Source organism: Cololabis saira, chromosome 10 (assembly GCF_033807715.1).
Source record: "Cololabis saira isolate AMF1-May2022 chromosome 10, fColSai1.1, whole genome shotgun sequence".
In the NCBI taxonomy this organism is placed as follows: domain Eukaryota; kingdom Metazoa; phylum Chordata; class Actinopteri; order Beloniformes; family Belonidae; genus Cololabis; species Cololabis saira.
The window spans coordinates 43,956,461-43,964,099 of NC_084596.1; positions in this window are offsets into that span (position 1 = coordinate 43,956,461).

A 7,639-nucleotide genomic window follows, 5' to 3' on the forward strand; every position below is an offset into this window, starting at 1 on the left:
GAGAACAGGTAGGGGCGGGGTAAGCACGGGAGTTGTGAGTGTGAGTGTGCGCATGCGTAGAGCGGCTGAGCGGCGCCCGTTAGGAGGCGCGTCAGTTGAACAGCTGTTGAGCGGAGTTGAACAGCTGATTGAGTAACTCAGCAGCGTTTTTGTTGTTTTGGCGTGGTTACGGCCATCAGTAACCCATTTCTGTGACAGATAATAAATCTGTTAAACTGGTTTACGCTTCCTCATCCTTCTGATACATCCTGATCGCTACATTTGGTGTCAGAAGTTAAACAACGGATTTTCCTCCACCCTGCTCTGCCAACATCAGCTCTTCCTCGCCAGTTAAACGTAATGGCAGCACGTCAGGAACGATCCGGAGCTCGCCAGAAGGTCAAACAGGAGGGGATGGACGGTGTATGGCGTGATTATGACAATGCCCCAGAACGTTTGTCTCGCCTTAGACAGACAGCCATAGAGCTGGCTGCTGCTGCCGGTTTCGACTCACCCAGCGCGGGGCGGCGCTCCAGCAGGGGAGCTCCTGCCGAAAGTGACGTGGTGCCGGATGTAACCAAGGATGGTGGCGCCCATTATAACCAGTGGCAGGTGAAAACACCGAAATACAATGGTAAAGCGGACTGGGAAGCCTTCCAGGCTCAATTTGAACTGTTGGCTCAGGCTGTGGGCTGGTCTGAGGACAAAAAGGCACTCCAGCTAGCTCTGTGCCTTACAGAAGAAGCCTTATCCTGCTTGCTCCTACTCAGCCCATCCGAGAGGGCGGACTATGGGGCCTTGGTTGGGGCTCTGAAGCGGCGGTTTGGTCAGTGCAGCCAGCCTGGTGTGCTGCGTTCAGAGCTGTCAAGCAGACAGAGACAGCCAGGGGAGCCGCTCCGCATATTGGCTAATGACATTGAAACCCTGGCACGGAGAGCATACGCCCACATGTCTCCTGAGGTGCAGAGCGAGCTGGCCAGGGACCAGTTCATCCGAGCCATAACCCCAAGAGAGCTGCGCATCCAGACTCAACTGGCACACCCCAGCTCTCTGCAGGAAGCACTGGAGCTGGCGTTGGAGAGAGAGGTCGTTGGAGGAGCAGTAGAGGGCGGCCACCCAGAGAGCAACCCTGTTGTGAGGACAGTGATGCAGGGAGACCCAGGACAAGAGAAACCAGCATGGGCGGCCGAGTTGACTGAACTGATCCGTGCTGTGTCTCTACAATCACCACAGAGCGGCACCCGCCCTCGCCGGGGCCCCCTTGTGTGTTGGCTGTGTGGCCAGGCTGGCCATATCAGCGTGAGGTGCCCCAGGCGTGCTGATATTCAGGGAAACGCCCCCGGGTCTGTGTAAATGGGACGACACAGACCCCCACCCCGGTGTCCCACCCTGCCTTGATTTCATTGGACGGAGCCCAGCCGCACGGACGGGGGAGCGGGGCTCCACTCCCCCCAGAAGCAGATGACATCGCTGAGTCTGTGAGGGTGGTTGGTTGGACTCACATGGGGGATTTCTGCCATGTTCCAGTCACCCTGGCAGGGGCTCCATGTACGGCCCTTGTCGACACCGGCTCCACAGCTACATTAATGAGACCGGACGTGGTTCCAGCAGGGACACAGTTGACACCCACTCTTGTGAAGCTGCGAACAGTGACTGGTGGGTTAGCCCCCATGCTTGGGAAAGGGGTTGTGGCTATACGGGTGGGGGGGGCTGTCAGTGTCTTTTAAGGTGTGGGTTGCAGAAGTACAGGACCCCTGTATATTAGGACTGGACTTCCTGAGGGCTGCTCGCTGTGTGCTAGATCTGGGGAAGAACACACTGGCCTTTCCAGGGGGTCCCACAGTTGAAATGGTGCACCCCACGCTAGCCACGTCACCACACCCACCAACCTCGAGAGTAGCTGAAACACACCCCCCGCTCCAAATCCCCCCTCCTGCAGCAATGCCCCCCAACACCAATGCTACCCCCAGCCCCGCCCCCAGCCTCACCCCCACTCAACAACCCACAGCTCTGGGAGTGGACAGACTGGCAGCAGTGAGGGAGGTGTGGAAACGCAGCTGTGATAGCTTGGAACCTGAGCAGCAGGAGGAGCTGTGGCAGGTATTGTGGGAGTTTAAGGACATTTTTGCTTTGACAGAAGAGGAGGTGGGCCTGACACACTTGGTGCAGCACGAAATTGACACAGGCGATGCACGGCCCATCAAAACACGCCCCCGCCGCCTCCCCCTGGCCCATCAGACAGCAGCAGACAGTGCTATTGATGAGATGTTGTCAACCGGCATCATTGAACCCTCTGACAGCCCCTGGGCCTCGGGGGTTGTGATGGTCAATAAGAAAAGGAGTCCAAAGATGAGATTCTGCGTGGACTACAGACCGCTGAATAGTGTGACCAAGAAAGACTCATACCCGCTGCCCCGCATCGACGAGTGTCTGGACTTAGTGTCCGGCTCGTCCTGGTTCTCCTCCCTAGACCTGCGCAGCGGGTATTGGCAGGTGCCCCTCAGTCCTGAAGCTAGACCAAAGACAGCTTTTTGCACTGGACGGGGGCTGTGGCAGTTTCGAGTTCTCTGCTTCGGCCTGTGCAACGCCCCGGCCACGTTTGAACGGCTTATGGAAAAAGTGCTGGCCGACGTCCCCCGACAGAAGTGCCTGGTCTACCTGGACGATATCCTGGTCCACGGGAGCTCCTTCCAAGCGGCCTTAGGAGCTCTGCGACAGGTTCTACAGAGGATAGCAGCAGCGGGGCTGAAGCTCCACCCCGACAAGTGCTGCTTCATGAGGAGAGAGTTGGAGTTCTTGGGACACAGAGTCGGAGGAGAAGGCATCAGCACCTTGGAGGACAAGGTGCGGGCAGTAAAGGACTGGCCAGCCCCCACTAATCTACGGGAGCTGAAGAGTTTCCTTGGACTTGCGTCTTATTACAGGCGGTTCGTGCGTGGCTTCTCTTGTATAGCCGCACCCCTGTTCTGCCTGCAACGGAAAGACTGTGATTTTGCCTGGACTCTTGAGTGCGAGCTGGCCTTCAGCTCTTTGAAGAAGGCCTTGACGGAGTCTCCCATCCTCACCCCCCCAGACCTCAACCTACCGTTTGTCCTGGACACAGATGCCAGTGATGTTGGGATGGGGGCGGTGTTGAGTCAGGTGGGGTCAGAGGGGGAGAAAGTGGTGGCGTACTTCAGCAAAACCTTCAACAAGGCGGAACGGCGCTATTGTGTGACACGCAGAGAGTTGCTTGCAATCGTGAGAGCAATCAGCCACTTCAGGTATTACTTGTGCGGCCTGCCCTTCACGGTGCGGACTGACCACGCAGCCCTCCAGTGGTTGATGTCTTTCAAGGAGCCTGAGGGGCAGATTGCGCGCTGGTTGGAGGAGCTGGCGCCATACGTCTTCACAGTGGAGTACAGGGCTGGGGCTCGCCATACCAATGCTGACGCCATGTCCCGGCGCCCCTGTGCTCCCAGCGGCTGCCGGTACTGCGAAAAGAGAGAGGATCGGGAGAAAGAGCTCCGGGCAGGGGAGGAGCAAGATCACACACACCATGGGGCCGGGCCGGTCTGCAGAGAGACGCAGGTTATCGACCCAACTGACTGGAGAGCGCAGCAGGAACAGGATGCTGATCTACACCCAGTGCTGAGGTGGGTGGAGTCAGGACAAAAGCCACTGTGGAATGAGGTCGCTGGGTGCTCGCCTGCCACCAAAGGACTGTTTTCAAAGTTTGAGGCTCTCCGGCTGATGGATGGAGTGCTTCAGAGAGCCTGGAAAGAGACTGCTACAGGGGAGGAGAGGTGGCAGGTGGTGGTCCCCAGAGCTCTGAGGGAATCAGTGCTTAGAGCCTCTCATGGAACCACGGGAGCAGGACACTTTGGCGTCTCCAAAACCCTGCGTCGACTCCGCCAGAGCTTCTACTGGGGCCAGCTCAGGAGGGATGTTGAGGACTTTTGCCGTCGCTGTGACCTTTGTACAGCGCACAAAGGTCCCACTGATCAGTCACGTGCCCAACTTCAACAGCTGGCAGTGGGTGCCCCGATGGAGAGGGTGGCAGTGGACATAATGGGCCCGTTCCCACGTACAGAAAAGGGGAACCGTTATGTCCTGGCCGCTATGGACTATTTTACAAAATGGCCAGAGGCATATGCTATACCCGACCAGGAGGCGGTGACCGTGGTAGATGCTCTGGTGGAGGGCATGTTTGCCAGATTCGGAGCGGCTGAGGTCATCCACAGTGACCAAGGTAGAAACTTTGAGTCTAGAGTGTTCACTGCTATGTGTGACCGGCTGGGCATGCAAAAGACACGGACTACTCCTCTCCATCCGCAGAGTGATGGACTGGTTGAACGTTTCAACAGGACTCTGGCAAAACAACTCGCTATCCTCACCGCGGAGCATCAGCGGGATTGGGACATGCACCTCCCTCTCGTCCTATGGGCCTACAGATCGGCTGTGCAGGATTCCACCTCATGCACACCAGCCCTGCTCATGTTGGGGCGAGAGCTAAGGACACCAGCAGAAATGGCTCTTGGCAGACCCCCAGACACACCGACAGTCCCACCGGGACCGGAATACGCCAGGAGGCTCCAAGATAGGATGGAGTCAGCACATGCTTTTGCCCGTGACCAGTTACAGAAGGCTGGCATGAGACAGAAAAGAAATTACGATACAAGAGCTAGAGGGGGGGACTTCAAGGTCAGGGACCTGGTGTGGGTGTATAGTCCAAGAAGAAAGAAGGGCCGGTGCCCTAAGTTGGACTGTCACTGGGTGGGCCCCTGTGAGGTATTGGAGAAGCTGGGAGAGGTGGTCTACAGGGTCCAGCTGCCACCTAGAGGGAGACGGGTGGTCCTCCACAGAGACAGGTTGGCCCCATACAGAGGTGATGCACGCCCACGTCAGCGCCTCAACCCCCCTACACCTTCTCAGAGAAACCAGGCAGTCACACCCCCGGATTCAGTGACTGTGTCCCCCTCTGATTCCCCACACTCTCCCCCACCCACAAACTCACCCCCTGCTCTTAGGCAGGATGTTCCCAGACTGCAGGTGCAGCCGCGTGAGTTCACCCCAAGGCGGCCTCAGAGACTGAGAAGAGCCCCGGGCCACCTCAGAGACTTTTTATGCCACCCCTCGGGGCGAGGGACTTAGTAAGGGGGGGGTAATGTAGCGACCCTGCAGTTATGTTCAGTTATGTTAGTAATGTTGTCATGTTCAGATGTTCTGTTTAATGTTAAGCCTGTGGGTAGAGAACAGGTAGGGGCGGGGTAAGCACGGGAGTTGTGAGTGTGAGTGTGCGCATGCGTAGAGCGGCTGAGCGGCGCCCGTTAGGAGGCGCGTCAGTTGAACAGCTGTTGAGCGGAGTTGAACAGCTGATTGAGTAACTCAGCAGCGTTTTTGTTGTTTTGGCGTGGTTACGGCCATCAGTAACCCATTTCTGTGACAGATAATAAATCTGTTAAACTGGTTTACGCTTCCTCATCCTTCTGATACATCCTGATCGCTACAATACGAAAACCAAAATTACAAAATTCAAACAATTGGTCAACTTAATGATTCTTATTGCTAAGTTTCACATTCATAAGGCAAAATTCTCCAAATCCTGTCCATCCTTAGTTCCTTTTAAAGTTGATTTTTCAAAATGTATTTTGAGATCATACACTTGATTACTAACAAGAAATGTAATACCACTCTCAACCTCATAAAAGAAATGTTTGCCTTTTTTCTAGTTCTTCAATTTTATTTTATTCCTTTTGGGGTAATATTGTCTATTGCAGTTTTTTGTTGTTTTTTTACCTTTATAATATATTAGTGTGATATGTTACTATTTTATATATGTATATATATTTGTGTTTTGGGTGTTTTGTGTTTTGGGGGGTTATAAAAAAGAAAAAAGACATTTCTATTGTACTCTATTGTGAGCAATGATGTACAGGATTTCTTTTTGAATAAACAAATCTTTAAAAAAAAAAAAAAAAAAAAGAAATGTTTACTGATATCTGAATGTATTGAACTACTTGCACTTTTTTTGTGAAGAGAATAATTTTATATTTTTTGGACTATGATGATGCCTATGTATGTTTGTGTGTTTTGATATTATGGAATGATGTCTGCCATTTATTTTAATGTTATTGTATTTTCTGAAATTGAAATAAAGTTTCATACAAAAAAAACCCTGTCAAAGTCAGATGAATCTTAATCCTAAAATCAAGAAAAGTAGGTCAATCTTTAACATGTGGCTTCTAAGAGACCTCTCCATTTATGGAAGAGTGTTATTGTCAAAGGCTTAGTGTGTTGAGGTTTGTTTTCCCTTCTTTGTCACTTTATGTTAATAATAAGCTGTGTAAAGAAATTCATGATTTATTTAACAGATTTGTGTGGAAAAATAGACATCATTACCTCAAAAAGGAAATACCTAGCTTGGATAGAGCAGAGGGTGGTTTAGAGATCCTGAATTTTATCTATTTGAACTGCACTTTTAAGATAAAGTGGCTTAAAAAATGTTTGGAACATCCGGAATCAATATGGAATTTTATACCACATAATATATTTAAAAAATTGGGTGGCTTAAAATTTCTGTTAGGGTGTAATTTCACAGTTTCTAAATTACCAGCAAAGCTTTCAATCTTTCATGAACAAGCATTACTGTCATGGAAATTATGCTATGTTCACAATTTTTAACCACATAGGAATATTATTTGGAACAATGGTAATATTACTGTTAATAAGAAAAGTTTATATAAAAAAAACTGGATTCAAAAAGATATATCTTTTTAAAAGAATTGTTTGATGAAAAGGGTGGGCTTTGTAAGCTATGAAAACTTCATTAAAGCCAGGTATTTTCCAATCACATACAAAGAATTTGCATGGGTTATAAAAGCTATAACCTCAGGTATAATTGAATTAATGAAATGTCACTTAAGATATCAAAATGTAAAAATTCAAATGCCAAGTTTAATGATTAGAGGTTTAGATTTAACAGACAGAAAGTGTACAAACAAACATAAGGAAGGTTTTCCATAGTTACGATAAGATTTCGTTTTGGAAATCCCAATTAGATAACATAAACTGGCGTAAAGCTTGGTTGTGTCCCTTTACATTTTGTATCTCTAATAAGATCAGAGAAATTCGTTTTAAAATGTACACAATATCTATGCTTGTAACAAGTTAATATCCAAATTTGTTGATGTTGATGTTGATTGCACCTTTTGTAAGATTGAACCTAAAACTCCCATACATTTGTTTCATCACTGCTCACTCTCATCTGCATTTTGGACTGATTTAGAGAATTTTATACATAGTAAAACTAACTTTTTTATAACAATTGTGGCTAGAGATGTTATCACTCAGTCTGAATCTGACAATAAACCATTAAGTTACATAGTAAATCTTATGATTGCAATTGGTAAATGTCATATACACAAAGCAAAATTCTCAAAATCACTCCCAAATTTCAATGCTTTCCTTGGAGATTTTAATTTATATATAGACTCCCTTAAACTTATGTCAAACCAAAAGAGCGAACACACATTGTCATATCATAGAGACCTTTTTTCTGTCTTGCTTGATTAAACTAAATTCATTTGAAAAAATAAAATAAAAGCCTTGTCAAAGTCAGACTGGTCTGACCCCCCAGCTTCATTTACACAGTTTTCACACACAAGTTAAGAGTAAAAGT